Source organism: Cydia pomonella, chromosome 17 (genome assembly GCF_033807575.1).
Source record: "Cydia pomonella isolate Wapato2018A chromosome 17, ilCydPomo1, whole genome shotgun sequence".
In the NCBI taxonomy this organism is placed as follows: domain Eukaryota; kingdom Metazoa; phylum Arthropoda; class Insecta; order Lepidoptera; family Tortricidae; genus Cydia; species Cydia pomonella.
This window is the reverse complement of record NC_084719.1, coordinates 14,415,550-14,436,975: the sequence shown is the minus strand read 5'-3', so window position 1 is coordinate 14,436,975 and position 21,426 is coordinate 14,415,550. Positions and strand designations below refer to the sequence as shown.

General features: G+C 37.6%; 1 protein-coding gene across 3 annotated transcripts in view; it reads right to left on the bottom strand.

The window, feature by feature from the left end:
* Positions 1-21,426, bottom strand: part of LOC133527193 (furin-like protease 2) — a 368,596-nt gene that overhangs the window by 36,430 nt on the left and 310,740 nt on the right. The gene's annotated exons all lie outside the window — the stretch shown is intronic.

The following is a 21,426-nucleotide window of genomic DNA, read 5'->3' as shown; positions in this document are numbered from 1 at the left end:
TGTAAGTGTTTCATTCGTATAAACATGCCAATTTTTTATCCACATATTTGAAAAGTAGGTATGTTTGCCTTGTACTCAGTTAAACCTATGTTAATGTATGATATCGCGTATAAGGAATTTAAAATACATCCCGAAGTGTCTACAGCACACAGCTAGTGTGTTTACAGCACAGCGTTTGCGGTCAACGGGAGACTGAGGAAAAAAATAGGTACCTACCTATTCACCTCTATCGAAATTAGAATATACAAAATTACCCACATCATTTCTTTTTTACAAAAGTTATACATTTTAAGGATTATACATCTAAAACAGAGTTATAAAGCTGGTTATACTCGTAAATTACCTATCATTATTCTATGTATCACTACTATACTAAAATGTCCACACCATTTTTTTTTAATACTTCGTCGGTGGCAAACAAGCATACGGCCTGCCGGATGGTAAGCAGTATCCGTAGCCTATGTACGCCTGCAACTCCAGAGGAGTTATATGCGCGTTGCCGACCCTAACCCCCTCCCACCCTCGTTGAGCTCTGGCAACCTTACTCACCGGCAGGAACACAACACTATAAGTAGGGTCTAGTGTTATTTGGCTGCGATTTTCGGTACTTCCCCAGTTGGGCTCTGCTCTAGATCTGGAATGACATCCGCTGTGCTGTGACCTACCACACAGAGCGAGATGACATTCACAATGCCCATACCTCTCTTGTGGACGTAGTTTAAGGACATACCCGGGTTCAACCATTTAACATCAATAGTATTGTCTCGCAGTCCCTATGTCTTGTTTGTTCCTTTATTAGACGGACTATGTACTGGCTCCCAAGCTGATGATAGAGAAAAGCCATCTTCCCTATTAAAGTTTGGATTAAAATCCTAAAGCTTTCGTAGGCATAGCGTTCTTACAACTGAAACAACCCGCTGTTTCCACTTACTCCACAATCCCAAACCAAGTGAAGGATAAAACTATGCGCCGGATTTATGCGAAGCGCCCTTCGAATGCTATATGGTTATATTTATATAGCAGTTAAGAAGGTTCTCCAATGATATGGTTATATCGGTGGAAATCCGGCCATGGAATATATTGCTCGCGGAATAGTTTTCCGCTAAGTTATTTCGGTTTCTTTAAATGGCTTTACTGTAATCTGTTTTGTTATTTCAGTGGTCGTATGTTTTCAAATGCAATGATTTTGATATGAGGTGTTTCATAACTAAAAAAAGTGTTTCATTTGGTTCGGAGCGAAGAAAATACTGTTGTTTTAGAATTGCTACAGCTAGGGTAAATCTAGTTTCGTATGGGTTTGTATTTATTATTATTATTAAAGCTCTTTATTCCAAACGTTTTACAGTTTCTACCTTCATTAATTTATACTATCTATAGACATTTTTAATAGGTATTTGTTTTGTTAATCCATGCTATGTTCGTTTGGACGCCCAGTTTTGGGCAAAGGCCTCCTCCATATCACGCCATTTGTGTCGGTTTCTAGCTGTTCTTTGCCATGTTTTGCCTGCCAGTTTTATTATGTCGTCTTTCCAGCGCGTCTTCTGCTGGCCACTGCTTCTTGTGCTTTGTACTTATAGGTGCTTTTGAAAAAAAAAGTCAATTTGTCCTGTCCCTTGTGTCATTTGTACTCTATCGTCCGATCCTTATTAAATGTGTATCAATGTACTTGAAACTGGAAATCGGTTACTTAATGAAAAATAATGCAATTGTGTCTTCACAAATTGTTACAAAAAAGTACAACACCTACAATACTAAAATATAAATCAACTTAGGTAAAGAAACAATTGTATACTACAATACTACTAGGCTAATTAAAATGTAAAACTTTTGTAAGACACTCATTAAAAACGCATAAAACCTAAAACGGCTTTTGAAAACTACTTTGGCATGTTTGTTATACAAATGAATGTAAAAAAATACAATGCAGATTCGCAACAGGAAATTCCGAATAGTTTTGCCAGTCATCCAGCTTTCTGTTTACTCTTCGCGTTTCGTAAAAACCACAAGTAAACAAAAGACGGTTTTTACAAGTGTTATGCTGTAACATCGGACTATAATGAATATAATATATTTTGCAAAGTGGGATAAGAGTTCAAATAAATATAGTCAACAAGTCTTGAAGAAACCATCTAATAATGATCTTACCAAAAACTGAATACTTTTTAAGTACACTGAAAGAAATGTTTGCATAACTGTAACAAAATTTTGGTTACTGTTTACACAAAAATTGGGACTTGCGAACTATGTGTTATATGTTACAAAACCGTGTTTGGCTATCAGTGTTCAGGTACTGGGTATACACTACAAAATAAGTTTGTAAATTTATGCAAAGTTTATTTTCTTATAACCGTAGTTTAGTTATTTAGTAAAGTTACAAAACCAGTTCGGCTATCTATTTTTTTCAGTGTAAGTTATGTACAATGTATAAACAAAAATACGATTGCTTAAACTGTCGTAAGTATCGAATACCTATTAAGTCTGGAAAAATCCAGCAAGTACCATAATGTACCAAACCATTTTATGTAAAATGGAGTGGAAATTTCAAAGCCACATTTTACTTTCTCGCGTCCCTCCATTGAACCTATTTAGCCGTAAGTTAGGTTTCGCGTCACGACTCCAGAATCGAGATTTCTTTATCTCATCTGCTCTAAATCAAACAACGTTTCCAATCAGAGCATTCCAATCGAATGAACACTTAAAGTACCGTCGATACGATGCATTAGTAAGACTTGGATTCAAGATCACATTGGCTTCAAAGTGGATTTGATACGAGCTATTTCGGGCCTGATGCAATTGCAGATACAAACGGTCCAATTTTACAGATACAGATACATGAAGGAGGCGGGTTCTATTTTACCAATTTGATATGGTTTTTATCTAATTTTTATACGACCTTGAGTCGTGTTATCAGACATCTAAAGCCACGTATTTTAAAACCAGGCTTATAAACAATGTTTCGCACCATACCACGCCCACGACCAGTCTGGCCTAGTGGGCCCTGACCCTGCCTATGAATCTTAAATTACTAGTAATAATGTTTTTTTTCCGGCTGCTTCACTATATCGTACATTTCGAAAGCAACCCAGTAGACATGTCCATGGGAACTCGAAAATGTTGATTAACCAATTCACACTGCCAAAAACATATCTCTGAAGTAGGGAGAGCCCGGGAGACTGGCCCAAGTGGAAGACCACAAATAAGAAAACCCCGAGAAAGTTAGTACGTTCTCGAGTCTTCGTACAGTTTCAAATGGAATTTAAACTAAAATGTTCGCAATTGCAAACTAGTCGGTAAGACCAATGCCTGAATCATACTAAATGTTTCGTTAAAACTAGATGCGTCGTGCTATTCCACTAGATACGTCGTGCTATTCCAAACAGCAAAAGGTCGTAAGTATGTTATACCGTTCGATAAAGCTTGTTCGTTTTGATAGTATCCCGCCAGCGATATCAGTAAGAAAGTTCAACCTCCAGTATCCTTGAGTGATAGTCTCAGGGGAGTAAGTGACATCTCCAGTTATGCATTTTTTAAAGATATAGGAGGCGAACGAGCAGACAAAGCGCCTGATGGTAACCAATTACTGTCACCCATGGACATCTACAACACCAAAGGGGTTGCAAGTGTATTGCCGGAATCATGATGAGAGTACGCTTTTTTCTTGAAGGTCGTTATTGGTCCGGACTGGACATACCGTGGGCGACTATTCATAGTTATTTCGGGTCTCGAGAACATACTATAATTGTTTTTTCTGACACTTGGCGTAAGAAAGAGAAGACTTTTTGACAAATGGTCTATGTAATTAAATCGACATATCAGAGTCCTAACAATTCTAGTTATAAAGTAATGGTATAATTTAATGTCTGTGGTTATTTATTCAACGCTGTCCATTGTGTTAAACTGCAAAATATGTCTTTTTCTCGTATTTTTCGCGTTTATGTTTTGGTACAATCGACGTCAAACACTTTTGCAGCTTACTCCTTTGTTATAAGGCAAAAAATGTAAACATATATATTAAGGCTGGCCTCCACTAGGCTCGCCGAGGCGAATCGCAATAATTTGCGTTCTATAGGTACTTACATTGACTATGAAACTGCGTCTATTGACGAAGAGCCGCGGCGCGTCGAATCGAATTTACCATTCATAGTAAATGTATGGAAGGCGAATTATTGCGATTCGATTCGATCCACCTCGGCGAGCCTAGTGGACGCCAGCCTTTACACACATATTTTTTTATAGAAATCAAATCTCTTTAAGGCGTTTGCCGTTGCCGCACATCCGTTTTAAACCAGATAATCTTATGACCGTATATTGCTTTACGCGGCAAATGCAGCGGTGAGCGCAATGATGTCATTTTCCCTACATTTCGTGATCGCATGCGTTCAACACTGCGTCTATCGCATAAAACAACCGCTCGCTTAAACGACTCGAAATTGGACTCAGTCGACTCAAAAGACTTAAGCCTTTTAAGCGCTCGTAAAACTAAGTAGAGTTCTTAAAATTTAGTTCTATGAATAAAATTTCAACTCACTTTGCAAGGGCCGCATTTTTCACCCGAACCACAATTTACGTGCTTGCCTAAAACGCTGTCAGTTATATATGACGTTAGATTAAGTTATTATCCTCGTAAGGCCCGCTGTACTACTCGTAGTACTAATTACTAATTACGTCATCATTCTACAATTGTAATTCAAGCCTGACAGAGCTCCGACCTCATGTCTATAATTACCGACAAATTGATAAATATATATATAATGTATGTCAAAGTTACCCTCGTTTCACAAAATTATTGCCATTAAAGTAAAGGTGGACAATTGTAACCAAATGCTTGTCATGTATATAAGCACTTCAATACAAAAACAAATTACGAGATTATCACTTGACAATTGTCACTGACAAATTTCGCCGTGGTGAAACCGTGGTTTGTAATTTTGACAATTTTTGCACCTGTCAACGTGGTGAAATAGGAGCCTGACTATCAGGAAAACAACACTACAAACCCACAGAGTAAGGAGTAAAGGTAGACGCACACAGGCCTGGTGCGGGTCGGGTGCGTGACGAAGCGGGGCCGAGTTTTATATGAACATCATCACACCGCCCGCGGGCGCGCACGTCGCCACAGACAGAGCGCGGGCGACGCGGGTTAAAGTGACCGGGCCATTTTTTTTGCAGGTAGTGGCACGCGCCGTTTTAGTTAACAATGGACAATGGATAAGCCGTTGAGGGCCAGCTACAAATCTAACGACTATAATGTGCGGTCGCTTTTTTGTGATACGTACAATCGGGAATATTCGCGATGAACAACCTTAGGCTACGGTCGTACTGCACACGCCGCACGCAGCCGACAACGTCACGTCGCACGCAGCGTCTGAATGGTGTGTTCGAGAATGCTCGGGAGTGGTCGTTTTCGCTCGCTGCGTGCGGCGTCCCCCCGCCGCCCGCTGCAGCCGCCCGCTGGCCGTTGCGTCTTTAGTCATTTTGGAGCATTGCTGCGGCTGGACGCTAGCTCGAAATGGAGAAATTTACGAAAGAAAAAGACGAGTTATTGATTGAGTTAGTAAAGTCGAATAGTATTTTGTACGATACACGTGATAAGCTTTAAATCTATTGTTCTTCTTTTTCTTTTGCTTCCTTGATATCATAAATAAAATGTCCTCATCATCTTCCTCATTAAGCAGTAAATACGCTAGAATTTTTTCCATCGTAATACTACACACACACGTCCTTTCGCTACAAAAACTCTCGGAAACTGCCGCGACTGGCCGCTGCGGCTACGGTCTCAAAACGACCAAAACACCCGCTGTCGGCTGCGTCCAGCGTCTTCCATCATGCGACGGGACGTTGTCGGCTGCGTGCGGCGTGTGCAGTACGACCGTAGCCTTAAGGGCGAAAATCTTTTAAACGTCTTACAGGCGGTGAGGCGATAACACAAAAGTGACAACCAATAGTATGGCACTTAAAAAAAGTGGATGTCCAAAAAAAAAGGTTAGCCCAGGTAAAGTTTATTGTCGTCCATTGTCTTTGCAGTGGCCGGCATTTGCAAACTAAGATAAGGAATCCTAAATGCATCCAATTGGTCATCTTTATGGAGAGGCGAAGTTCAACCTAAACAACAACAACTACCTATTTTACCTAATAAACTGTCCTTACTACCTATTGTTTGTCTCATTACCTGCTTTTACCCTTTTCATTATTAAGATAAAGAATTCTAAATGCATCGTAATTGGTCATCTGTATGGGAGGCCGAGTTTAGCTCGCTCGTAAGGATCGAAGCAAAAGCTTCTGACGTGGTTCACCGCGAATGTCCCCGATTGTACGTTTGTCAACAAGCACACAACACGGCTAGTGTACGCGGGTCTGGCGCGTGTGCACGTTTCATTAACGTTGCATTTTTAAAAAAAGGAATAAACTTAATTTACGATTCCTACGCCTACGTTTAAAAACTAAGTAAGGTGATTATTCATTTCAATAAAGAATACATAAATATCTTATACAAACTGCAAGCTTTTCTTTTGGAGATTACTAGCCTCCAGTTTCTATCGCGTCGTTCGCGCTTGAATATTCTTGCACTCAGTTTTCCAAACTTGCATTTGACTTGTGAGAATATTAAAAAAAAAAACGATATTTATATGTTTCTTAGTTCTTTACACAGAGTCTTTAGATTTTAACCTTTTTTTTATAAATTTTGCCAGCCCATACCCGTTTTCTTTTTCGAACTCTATTTCTCAAAATAAGCAGTTACTAATGAATAGAATCAGGCGTTACTTTCGGAAATACATACTAATTAAAACACGTGCTACACCACGCCCCCTACGTATGCCTCGTAGAGAGGCGAAACGCATGTCGAGTTTTGTACTTTTGGTGGTGGTTTGTTATATTTATTTTTACGGCGGGAGGGTGTTACTGGGAACATTAATTGTATGTAAAAATACAGTAAGTAAGTATAACGGACTGGCACTGATTGACTAGCACGTTATTTGTTCGCGGATTAGCAAAGTAATATTTTTGTTTTAATAAGCAGATACAATAATTTCTCGTCTGTGTCCATATCCTCCAACATGAATACCTAAAAACTACCTCGGACCCGCCGCCGACCTATGCACCTGACCGACACCCGCCCCGTGTATACGTCAAGCTTAACAAGTTGGGCTACACTAAATTCAGACCGAACTCCAATGAAGGTTAATTATCCGAAAATGTACTATAAGTAGAATTTCTATCATAATTTCCACTAAAATGACTTCTTGGAATGTTGGGTGCTCGAAATTCTCTCAAGTGTTTATTAGAAATAATTATTGATGCCCAGTTGCCTAATGCCGCTGCCTCTTGGTCGTGAGTAAAGACAATGTATTTAAACAGACGGCTAAACATCAAAATATAAGAAAAGTAACAGATGAACAGTTGTATCGACGATAATCTCCTTCCCAAGATATTTTTGAGAGCGTTGGCAATTTCGGCATTAGCTTACTGACATATGACGTTATTAAGTTTTTTTATAAACATTATACTGAAAGTAACATATTTTACTTGTGAGTCTGATCCCCTATTATAAATATTAAACAAAGCACTATTAAAACGACAGAAGGGCCACTGGTTGCTCAGTAACTTCACTTGTTTCGGTTTTGACAGTTCATCTTAAACCGTCAAAACACATTTCGTTTCGATTATTGAGATGAACAAACGAATATGTAGCACATATATTATGTAATATGATTTATATGATATGACAGACCAACATAATCTCATGTAAAGTTGAGTTGATATTGCACGCAATAATTATGTGGTCTACATACTCGTAAAGATATGTCTGTGATCGAGGCAAAGGCCTGACAACTCCCTGGCAACTGCGGAGTGTTTCTTACAACTTTTAATTAATTACCCAAGTTTAATAAAACCACAACAGAGGGCCACTTGTATTATATACAGGGCAGAGTTCTGTACTTATGTGGGGATCTTAATATGAACCTTTATGTGTGTGGTAAGTGAAAGTTTGCGGCCTAGATGGAACTTTCAATATAACAGTTTAGTGAGGTGGTAAATCAAATGTTTCACTGGCTATCAATCCCGAACCAGTTCGTGATGGCCTTAAATGTTCATAAAAGCTAGCAATATCATTAGTATAGTAATAAAACTTTTGGTTCACAGTTCACACTGGTCACGACGGTCACGACTAACCTCAATCTATCTTTCACAGATCTCAAACTTCTTTTTTTACATTATTGTAGGCCAACAATAACAATACAGTTTTACGGCCTATTCATATTCACATACAAACACATGACATTCACATTCAAAAATATAATAAGACAGTTACATGTCACATCACAAGTAAAATTAATTTCGTTAGGAGCCAATCGCACGTACAAACAGCATTCAGAAACACTCCTAACAGTTCATCGGTGGACCTTATGACTTTCGTAATAAGGTCCACCGACAAACAGATAACAGTGTGGGTGATGGTATCGGTTTATGATTGGAAATAAATACAAACTAATATTTAATCATATTCTTAAGCTTAGGAGTATTTTTGTAGGTACGGGGCATAAGAGGACATTCAAAATTCCTATACAAGCATCCGTTTTAACTACGGTGTAGTTCTTATACTACTTGCACGAATTTATATATATATACACAACTGTGGCCCTAGTCAAAAAGGGAAAGTCTCGCGCGACTTATGTAGGTATAAAAAGGCATAAGTGTTACGTGGAACTTACAACCTTCAACACCTGCGCTGCCCGAGACTTGTACCCTTATTCACTATACTTGCCGCAAAACTAACTGGCGACTGAGATCATAATGCTATCTCCTTTAGCCTTGTTAAGACCCACCAAGAGTGAAAGAGATGGCATTATGACCTGACTCGCCACTTAGTTTGCGACAAGTATCGGGGCCACCAGTTATTTCATATACAAAACTGAGGGTAAGGGTAAATTAAGAATTTTAGAGCACCAACCTTTGTCTCCGAGCGTCTTCAGTAAACAACTGTGGCTTATCGGTTACACGAGTACGGGCTCACTACGTACAAAATTAGAAAATGCCCTTCAACATCAAAAATCCAGCTTTTCTTACAAAAAGCGTTAACAGGTGCTCAAGAAACAATAAGACTTTATGAAACTTGGCAGTGCTTTGATGTGAGTTTTGAATTACGGGGCATATCGACCGCTCTTCCAAGAACTTTATTTACAATTTTTATTTTCAATACTATAATTGAAAAGCAAGACATAGAATTACCTAAACATTCATTAATGTTATAAGAATTCTGTGCTGCTTTTCACAACGGTAATTATAATAAATAAATAAATAAATATTATAGGACATTATTACACAAATTTACTAAGTCCCACAGTAAGCTCAATAAGGCTTGTATTGAGGGTACTTAGACAACGATATATATAATATATAAATATTTATAAATACTTAAATACATAGAAAACACCCATGACTCAGGAACAAATATCCATGCTCATCACACGAATAAATGCCCTTACCAGGATTTGAACCCGGGACCATCAGCTTCGTAGGCAGGGTCACTACCCACTAGGCCAAACCGGTCGTCAAATAATACATACGTACATAGCCTCGATGAAATGAGAATTAGTGTAATTAAAAAAAAAATTGGTACATACTTGGCTACGTGACCTAAGTGTGACCTAAGTTTTCAAAGTTAGGTTAAATTAGAGCAAGTGTTGATCTCTTTAAGAGGGAAGAAGAGCTTTTCGAATCTAACGAAATAACGGTAATTTTTGATGAAACTCCATTTCGGGAGAAAACGGTTTCCACTAACTAAATCTTAACAAATCATTTTGATTTTGATGTCGATCTCTTCACCATAATATTTACTAGGTTTATAGGTTTAGCTTATTTTTTTTTGTTTTGCAAATTTTGAAAAAAAAGGAAAACCTATAAACCTAGTTTTTTATTGTGTTAATAACATAGTAAAATCATGGAGAATGGAAAATATTTAGAAGTGGAAGAACTTTTCTCTTTTTGTATGGACGATCACATACTTCCCTTTTAAGGGGGCGTGGTTAAAACGGAAGAGAGGCAAGAAATGCTTAACGAGTAAAGAAAATTCGTGTATTGTATTTTTAACAAGATTAGAATAAACGCATTTTCTTTCTTCGCTTCTTGTGCCGAGCGCGACTCACCAAGAAGTTACCCCTGTAGGGGAGGACGGAGCTTGAAGTAACTATTTTTATAAATACATAATTGAGGTATGAAATCAGTGTCATTAGATTGTTAGGCTTGCGCTATTTTAAGGAATGTATATTTGCGTTTCTGATAATTCATATTGTTTTGTTCACTGTTAAGATAAGATAAGAAGAATTTATTAGCACAAAAAGAGCAATAATACACTAATTAATATTTAAACGAATAGAAAATTGCGCTAATAGGTTAAGTCTTCTTATCAGAACATTTTTTATGAGATCGGTCGGAACAAAACAACTAACTAAACTAACCCCGCGATTCAAATTCCAACTTATCCATCAAAAATTAAAAATCTCTGTTCCCACACGCTAAAACAATGTTTTGCAATTCATCGAAATACGTGATCTTGTGTATTATTCCGTGAGGTAAGCTGTGCCATCATTTTAGTTTTTTTTCCGTAACTACTATTCTACCATAATGGAAACAACTAAAACGGCTCCTGCAATGACATAGTATCCTAACCTTACGCGGCAAATATCATACGAATCGCTCCGTTGTTTACTTGCGTTCCTCTCATCAGAACAACTTACCCCCGGCACTTTTAGCCCCGATCTCCCCTATAGATGAGAAAACAATATTTTTTAAAACGTCTTAGGAGGACTCACGATAAAGAGGAGCGCCGAAACACGTCAATAATTGCATTTTTGTGTTACGTCGGAGGGGCGATATGATTCGTTATTTCCGTCGGAATTATATAAGCGATGCCAAAATTTCAGAAGTGTCTTTATGAGAATTTTCGCGTTCATTGTAACCAAAGGAGAGTTTCTTGGTTGAATCAGTTATCATGGATTCCGTTTTGAATTACATTAAATGGGATAGTTTGATGGTATCTTAAAACAAAAACATAGGAAAAAGCCTTTGCTGTATAAAATAGTTAATTTGTTCACTGTTCAGATAAGTGATCTATATTTATCATATGATGATATGACATAAAGTTTGCAGACTCATTATTTTGTTTACTAAGTTTGATGATTAATCCTGTCCCCATGTAATTATTTTTTATGAAGAGTAGAGTTATGTAGTAGTAGTAGAGAGAGTAAGAGATGTATCATGTTTGTATCTGTAGCCTTCCCACGAGTGCCTTAGGAATATCAAACTCACATGTTCGCTAACGTCTGCGTAACTTACTTTCTATACATCTCGCGCTAATATGCGAGTACGAGCGAGATGCATAGAAAGTAAGTAACGCACACGATAGCGAATATGTCAGTGTCAAAAAGCTGGTAGCCCTACAGGATTAGTTGGCTACGACAGTGTAATTTATTTCATGTGTTTTTATTTTATTTTATTTTATTTATTCCGGATTACAGCTTATAATAATTACATGTGCATGTGTGTGTTTTTGTAAACTGTTCCTACACAACTACACGGAAGAGGAGCTTAATGGCAATGATTTTTTAAGATGACTGTTTTTAGCAGTTAGTGAATAAATTCAAATATGTATTACAAATTGTTTCGTTATTTTTAGGGTTCCGTACCTCTAACGGAAAAAAGGAACCCTTTCAGGATCACTTTGTTGTCTGTCTGTCCGTCCGTCCGTCCGTCTGTCCGTCTGTCTGTCTGTCAAGACCCTTTATCTCGGGAACGCGTGGAGGTATCGAGTTGAAGGATAGATTAATCAGCTATATAATCTATTAATACAACTAAATTAATCTATTAATGGAAGTCACAAAAACGGCCGAATAAGCTACACGCATTCGCACCCAATCCATCGCAACGAAGTTCGCCATTCCCACGCCACTACGTACAAAATAAACAATGAATCTCCGATATTCGCATCCATCATATATCTTGACCATTCGTCAACCTTATCCCAACGTAATAAAGTCTACATATACACATAAAATAGTTTGCCTTAAATCTTCGTTAATTTCCGCGCGCACTACGACTGGAATGGGATCAAACATGTATCACACAGGGAAATCGCAGCAACGCCAAACTCGCCAGAGCAAACACGGCCGGTCCACAAATCAATCAGTCCACCTGCGACTGTCATACCTAGATTTCTACTCACGTAACATCTTGTCTAATTCAGCCAGTCCATCGAGTCTAGAGTAATTAGATCTTGCAATTTGTATGGTCGTCACATTTTTGACGAAATACCTCTACGAGTTGATGATGTTTCCGACACCTTCCAGTCTGGGACCTTTATTAAAGTATCAGAAATATCTTCAAAATTTAGAGATCTGACATTTATTAGGCCTCAAGCTTACTATGACTTCTTGATAGGAGGTCTGGTCTATATTCACTTGAGACTTCTTTAGATCTCACCGTTTTATATGAGTCGTATAAAGAAGGTGATTACGTCTAATTGTAAGTTAAACTTAAATCATCTAAGTATTATAGAGCAAGAAATTCAACATATTTGGGACAAAGTTATTTTCGTTGTCTAATTTTTTGTCCTCAAAACATGTGACGCACTGTAGCTTTTTGTATGAGATACAATTAATTTGTACGTAAATTAATAAGCTACAGCTAGAAAGGCATGCAATCCCCAAATAGATCTCGAATTTTTTATTTCATTGATAGAAGGCATAAATACAAGCGTGACAGAGTGGTCAGAAACAAGATAACAAACAGATTTTTGACCATTTACTGAAACCTTCAAATCTTTGGTTAGTAACATTTTTTTTTAACATATTCGGAGATAATGTGCGTTTTGAAATTAATCAATAGTAAGCTCAATATCAGCTACGTGGTAAGTATTTATATTATTAGTTTAAGAGACACCCGATCTAAGAACAAAATTCCCAGACGGAGTTGAGGAGCCATTCACAAAGTCGTAAATTGAGATCGAAGGCCTATCGAAAGCCATCTGCAGACGCCAATTACGTACAGAGCTGTAAAAACAATCTCATTATTTTTATTCAACTAATTGGATGAGCAAGATTCCATTGCTTAAAATCCAGTAGGTACCTATGTTAGATAACTACCTACATTTTATTGTTATTTCTTGGGTCCTTATTTGTTTGATAAAGACGCAAAATATATCGGGCTGTAATTTGAAACCATTTTGTATTTCCATGTTTAATTTGCGTTCACTAATCTGATTGTAAGTTTCTAATGACAGGCACCAGTGCCATTTGAACATTAATCTTATACCTTTAAACGAGCAATTCTTGTATATATATATATATTTCTGTGATCTCGGAAACGGCTCTAACGATTTCGCTGAAATTTGGTATATGGGGGTTTTTGGGGGTATACAATCTATCTAGATTAGTCTTATGTTTGGGAAAACGCGTGTTTTTGAGTTTTCATGCGTTTTTCTTTCGACGCAGAATATGGTCGCTAATTTCGTGTTGCCGGCCACTGTCTGTCTGGTCCAGCGGGTTAAGACGCGGACTGCTAAACGAGTGTTCGAATCTCCCGGTGACTAACTTTTTTTTTTTATATGTTCAAGTTTATATATAATTTTTTTAATTTTTATTGTTTTAGACAAGTTTAATTTAGTAAAAAAAATGTAGTTAAGATTATCACCTATACACCACCATATTACAATAAATAGTTATATATAACCGAGCAAAGCTCGGTCGCCCAGGTACTGTAACTGAAGCCAGTAAGCAATAATTACACAAACTAACATACCTTACCTACAGACCTAGCTTGTATCTAGGCATAAATATAAAAAATCTGAATTTACAATATTTGATAAAATTTTCGCTGTAAATATATTTAATACAAATTACCAGAAAAGTATAAAGAAGGCGATAAACGCTAAAGAAAAAAAAACACAAACACACACATTTAACATGTGCATTGCTGTTGTACCATATAAAATACCTATTATTTAAAACTGAAGATACTAAGAAAAACTTATAACGTTCCCTTTTGTCAGCTATTCTGAGAAAATATTTTCGAAATTGTTTCGATTAATTATTTTTTCTTTTTGGTGTCCTTCTCGCTGCGTCCCTCGATTGTAAAGCTTCAGTCTCCTTTTTTCATGGAACTATTTCAAAAATTCAAAATGCTCCTAAATTTTGCCTTTCTACGCTACCGTCCAATAAAATAACTAAATTGTATGTATTTTATTCATACGAGTATTATGTTTAAAGTTAAGTACATTATATCTTAAACAATCTCCACCATAAATTACCCGATCCCTACCTGATACCGTCAGGGTAAAATGTTTAAAGAAATATGAGTTCAATAGCTAAGGCGTGGACGCAATATATAGTTCTGGCCGCTACTGTGACCTAATACAGTTCCTAGGCCTGCGCCTATTAATTTCACAAAGTAACGTTAGTCCACAATGACGACCCAAGCCTATTACCATCACGTCGCGCGTTATTCATTGTCGGAACGCTCCGGCTCTGTCTACCCATAAGACCCACAGCATTGGAGTTTTATTTTATTTTTTTACACGTATAAAATCAAGAGCAAATACCATGACAAAAAATCGCTCGAAAACTAGACTATATTTGCGGTTCTAAGCAAAACCTGAAAGGGTTAAAGTTATCTCAATAGAAAAAAAAAACACAAAAACATGTATAATTTTCATTTAGTTTCAATTATCGTTACCCTGCATACCATAGCAGTATAATTTTAGTATAAAATAGCTGATATAGTCGAGTGTTTTGACTAGCAAAATTTTAATGATAAGTTACTTTCAGAGTTGTTGAGGTGAAACGTTAAAAACGGCGCAATCACCGAATCTTGTGTCGCAAGTTTCACGTGGCGCGCCATATCTTTTGTTCCTTTCTAATTCCCTGGCTTTACGCCCTAATTCCCTGGTTTTACCTCTTAAAAGTGTTGCTGTTAGTAGGTACTAGTTACTGCGAGAGTGCCTGGTGTCATCCAACCCCGAGATTATTAGTAATTATGCGTGAACAGAGGTCAGACTAGGCTTGAAGTCAAGTGTACAGTTCAGTCAGGTTTGTAAAAAAGGTGTTTTGCGTTACACAGCGTTTGGACCAAGTCAATGCGATTTTCAGTAGAGACAGGCATTTCCCGACTTTGCAGTAAGAAATTGGTGCCAAATCAGTACCTAATGCTAACTGATTGGCGCGGATGCGAGGGTGCGACCAAAAATAAAACCAAACGGCCAGGTCGTTTTTTTACCCGCCTTAGCCTGCGATATGAACAATAATATATTGTGACTTTAAAAAACAGTCAGGCCAAACATGTTGCTTACCCAACAGTCAAACCTTGGCAGCAAACCCAGTAAAACAGACTTGAAAGAAGCTGGTGAACTGAACCCCAGGTGGACTGGGATCGAGGAAAACTGAATACCTACTGACTGACAAAGATAAAAGAAACGGAATAAGCTCAAGGATTACATTAACATGGCCGAGAAAACATAGAGGTAATAGAGGTTCGTCGTATAGCTGTGATGCTCTGTGAGGGTTCTTCCATCTAGGCTCGAAATATCAGCAAATTTGCGGAATCTGCTAGGCCACAGTGTAACGCTCGCTGGCCCTAATCCGACGAGGGCAGCACACGTCGCCGTAAAGGGACAACAGTCGGAAATTATTACTCGCTTGTCTAACAAATTATCCGGCCCTCCGTAGTCTCGGGGTAACTCGGTTACACGGAGATTGTTACGATCGCTTTCAGAGACTGCGAGTCAACGGCTCGGGAGAACCAAGGACGTCATCTTTTTTCTGCAAACAGTCTCCACGAAATGATTGAGAAATGTGTCTGGAAAGGTTAACCTTTCGTAAAAAACCGGCTAAGTGCGAGTCGGACTCACGCACCGAGGGTTCCGTACAAATCTGTAGGTATAAATTATTATATGATGTAACTAAAAATGTACGGTTTTCTCATATTTTCCTTTATCTGTGCTATAAGACGTTGCTTCCTACCAAATTTCAAGATTTTGAGTTCACGGGAAGTACCCTGTACGTTTTGATTCCCTTGCGAGTGTCGAAAATTTGCGGCATACACGGCTGTACCTTTTGATTGCCTTGGCTTAGAAGTTTGATTTTTTCACAGCTCCAAGGGACAGTAGACCTGAGTATTTGATATAAATTCCAGCTTGATACCTCCACGCGTTCCTGAGAAAAAGGGTCTTGATAGACAGACAGACGGACGGACGGACAACAAAGTGATCCTATAAGGGTTCCGTTTTTTCCTTTCGAGGTACGGAACCCTAAAAAGACTGAAGGCAATGGTCACGTGGGTTATTCTCAGCACAATGGTACATGCGTGATTGCCACATTCGAACGGCTTACTAATATTGAACACCTAAAATTCGTTTGTCTTTATCTGTCACTTAAACAATTGTTTAGAAAGAGACTTACTCGTACATTGCTAAACTGCAGCAACTTAGATTAAAGTCACTTAAGTATGTGAATCAGGGCTTGTTCTTCTAAGCGAGCGAGCCGCTTGCGCTCTGACCAACGGCAATACAGCTTGGGAACAGTTAATTTACAGCGCACCCTGCAAATTAATATCTCTGATTTGGACCCCTGTCAGCGTCGGGCGATGTTAGGTCTGTACTGGATTAAAAAGGCTGCAAAAAACGAAGGATAAAGCCGCGACTTCAGACGTATGTATGTCGCTTTTTCCATTAAAACAAAAAAAGTTTAAAAGCGAAGGTAAAAAGAGAGCACAAATAAAAGCGAAATATTATTTTACTTGAGCGCGTTTGGGGAAGCTAGCTTGCCGTCCGAGCTTTCGGAGTAGCCAACATGTAGCATGTAGCGTAGTTATCTCTCTCTATCACTCTTCCATTTAGTCACTAAATTTTAGTGCGACCGTGACAGTTGCGTTTCGTTCGCTACGGAACGTTAACGATTGGTACGTTGGCTACGCGGGGTGTAGGGTCATCGCTCGATTTTTTTAAACTATTTATTACGCCTGAACTACTACTACTGAACCTTAGTTGCTTCCTTCCTTTCCTCCTAAGAAATAACTTGGACATACAAAGGGAAAAGTGAATTTACCGTGTCGTCGACAAATTATTAAACGCTGTTCAGTGTCGGGAGATGGTAGATTGGAACTGGCTTAAAAAACTGCAAAAAAGGATACGACATAGTGAAAGCCACCACTTTGGCTCCCACTATGTCGTAACGACAGATATTCGTGCGTCGTGGCCTGTATATTTAAAATGGAGCTGTTCACATATAGAACGGTTATCAAATTAATAATAAAAATATGATAAAAATTGTATTTTAAAATAAAATTATATACCGTACAATACAATACATTACAAATACTCTTTATTGCACACCTCAATACAGAAACAATACAAATAATACAACACATTAAGAAGAGGTAAACAACAGGCGGTCTTATCGCTAAAAAGCGATCTCTTCCAGACAACCTTTAGCGGAATTAAATAAATTTATGTCATGTCAGTAGGTGTTCCAGATGCAATAAAAGAAGTCCAGCACATAATAAACACAAAACAAAACAATATACAATATCGAATATAAATAAAAAAGATATATAAATACATATATTAAAATACATATAATATATATAAGTAAATGCCAGCTATAAGTATATATTTTATTCATTGAACTATACGCGCAAGTAAGTTAACAGTATTATTAATAACCGACTGTTTTGTTTGCTGATGGTTTCTCTTGTATATTTTTGTTTTGTTTGTTTCCGTAATTATTTCTCTTGTTTTTCTTTCTTTGTCGTGGCATTACCGACTGGGGCCTACGGTAGACCAGCGCTGGCACTATGCTGAGTTGGATCCATTTCGTGATGCACACGTTATGATTTCTTCTTTTTTTGCTTTTGTCTGTACATGTTCGTACATGTTTTGTGATCGTCACGAATAAATATCTTTTATCTTTTTTTTATCTTTAATCGTCTTGTTGTGGCTTATATATTTAAATACAGGTGTTCACATTAGGACGATGCCATTACGGTACCATCGTCACGAGATACTGGGAACGCGGCCTTATAATCCATTTAGTCTTTAGAAGCGGTAATCGGTTGCTTCGATAATCCGAGTCGCGGGTTCTGCTTTGATAACTCGGTTACACAAACTGGGAAGGGTTAATTTATTGCGTAACCGACCTTCATATCTCTGAGGGTCTACCGTGAATAGCGACGTTCGCAAATTGCGGGCATCTTTCTCTTTTACTCCAATTAAGGCATAATTAGAGTGACAGAGAAAGATGCCCACAATTTGCGAACTTCGATTTTGGCGGTTATAGCCCTGATTTGCCCCCGTGTGTGCTGAGGCGATAATTTTTGCAGGGGATAAAAGACTCAAAAAAGAGTATAAACTCTTCAGCGCATTTCGATTTGGCATTAAAAAAAAGGAAAGCTATAACTTTTTTTCTCAAGTATAATTTAACCATATCGCCCAGGACTAGGTGCTCGCCCTACTGAGCGTTGCTTTGCATTAAATGTAACTATTTGTTACGCTTTTAGAAGCTATTATTAGAAACATTAGTCGAGGCCATAGATAAATAAGAAGTAAGCATAGAGTGCTCACTCCATACGTCAGTTGTTGAACCAAACGCTTTATTATTTTCGTAGTCGACATCTAGCATTGAGTAGCAGAATTATCAGTACCGCTACTTGACAGGCTGATGTCTCGGATATCGCAAGCAGAAGGAGCAAGAGAGAAGCAGTGGAACTGAAAGTTGTTAAGCATTAGACTTTTCGTTTTCGTCAAGCAGATAACTAGATAGCAGTTTTCGTACTGATAATTCCGCTAATATATAAAATAATAAGCGATTTGGTCCCAAAACTGATGTATACATGGAGTGAGCACTTTATGCTTACTTTTTATTTCTCTATGGTCGAGGCAAATCATTCAACTTAGCGAAAATACCAAATTGTGTTTACTCTTGCGACATCATTAAAAAAATTAAGACCAGAACTCCGAGTAAACGGAAACAATAGACATAATTAAGGCACACGAAAATTGATTCGTTCGTGATTCAACCGCCATGGATTTAACGATGCCATTCATTCGTCCAATTATCGACGGTGATCGCTTCGTCATAAAGCAATGCTATTAAATTATGCCGTTCAGCTGAACAAATACCGACATTTCTTTAATTTGTCTGAAGTGGTAAAATCACGCATTCTTTGTGTAGCATTGTGTTAAACAACGTTCATTGTTATATTATATTATGTTTTTACATCTTTACCCATCATCACCAGGCCTATATAAATCCCATTTTAGGGCACAAATCTCCTCTCATTCTACAATCAGTTGTACAGTCAGCATCAAAAGTACCTATATCTGACTATGCGTCAAAAGTAGTGTCCGACCGAAGATTCGATTTCGGCCAGTTTCGGCAAAAAAAAAAAGGTTTTGGCCAAAAACGGCCGAACCTTTTAGGTACTTCTTAGTATGAAACTATGAAACTAAACTTAGTGACAAAGACCAAAAGTTGGGGAACAAGTAGGACAACAATATTAATATACTGAGTTATGTATACAGAACTTTTTTTGGTTTATTGAAAAACACAACGCCCTTATGAGGGCGCCGCTGGACGGTCGACATAGTCTTAATAAGTGTATAAAAGCAGTTATTTGATATTTTTTAACGATTTTAACATGTCTACAAAAGTTTAGGTTTTGGTTTCGACCGAAACTAGAACGAAAACCGAACCTTCGGTTTCGGAGAGCACACCTTCGGTTTCGGTTTCGACAAAAAACATATTTCTGTCAGACACTAGCCAATACAGACTTCGATTCTCAGATATCTCAACGAAAAGAGATATGTATCTATATACTTATATAGGTAGTACATTTAAACTGTTGCAGATACTTTTAAACGCGAACTGTCAAACATCTCTGTCCGAATATCTCTATTCATATGTCCGAATTCTGAAAAGTATCCAACTGTGGCAGATACTTTTGGGAGGAATGGGATGCTAAGGTTTGGTCAGATATTTGCTAGCAACATGGCCGCTTCAATATGTCTGATAGCAACTGCCGATTACATGGTTCGCGGTGATATTTGCACTTAAGTCTTTCTGAACATGGAGCGAAGATTTTATGAAGCTTATACGAAGCGGGCATGTTCCCTGCCACCCTAGACCCTACCATCCTGTTTTAACAACACCCTTGCGAGTTCATATGTGTAGGTTTATGATACTCACCATGTCCATAGCCTAAGCGTGAAACGAATATAAAACTGTTGACAACATGTTTCATTACCACCGGGTTCAGTATTATGAAAGCTAGCTCAGCTAGCCTACCTTAGTTACTTTAGTGTAAAACATTTTTTGATAATATTAAGCAGATGTATTTTTAATATTTAAATTTAAATTTTGTACTTATTCTAATTTATACTTAATTAAGCCCTTGTGGTAATAGTGTTAACGCAATGTTTAAATTTATTCGCACTATTGCTATGTTTTTATTTACAACATATATATATATATATATAGTTTGTAACTTATAAGTAGTATGTATATAGATTGTAATATATTCTATATCCTAATAAACAAAGCTACTTAACCAATTAGAAGTCTCTTTCTAACAAAAAGTAGTTAAAAAGAGACTTCCGTTTGTATTTCAAGTTATAAGCTTTCGTGAAAAGGGCTCCAGGTAGTAACCGCTACTAACTTATACCACGCATACTGGCACGAGTGACGACGTGTTAATCCACGTCGTCTTTAATATCGAGTGCCGCTTGTTTCTTCCAGCAGACTTCAGGCAATATTACCTGTTATTAACCCTAGCTTATTGCCTAGTTCATACATTTTGCTTAAGACCTAAATCGGACGAAATGAAATTTCAGGTGGATTTAACAAGAGGTCGGAAATGGAAATTCGGCAAATATAGTACACGATATTTGATATGGCGTACTTCTATCTACAGTTTGCGGTAACTATGAAAATTGAGCATTATTACAGGAATAAAAAGTACAAATATATATTTTTACCGAGTTTTATTTGAATAAAACGTCTGTAGAACAACTTTTTGACTTCTGAGCCATATTTCTATGAGATGGCTTCATTTTAGGGACATAGTGTTAAACATTTATTGTGAGAAATTTAATAAGCTTTCACTTCGCCTTACACAATATTCATATTAAATCCATCTAAATAATAAAAAAATAGAAAAAATAAGCCGCATACTTTTTCCTATGCCGTCTTATCCCCATGGTCCCTGAAGCTCAAATTTTAAGACACGCAAACCGGGATCCCAGAAATTGTAGGTGTGAAATTTGATTACTGTCACTATTGTTTGAACCCCATTTAAGACCTAAAATCTGTTTTTGCAATCACATTATTGAGCCCTAAAATGTTTTCCTCTGTTAATTTTAGTAACTTTGTATTGCTTAACACT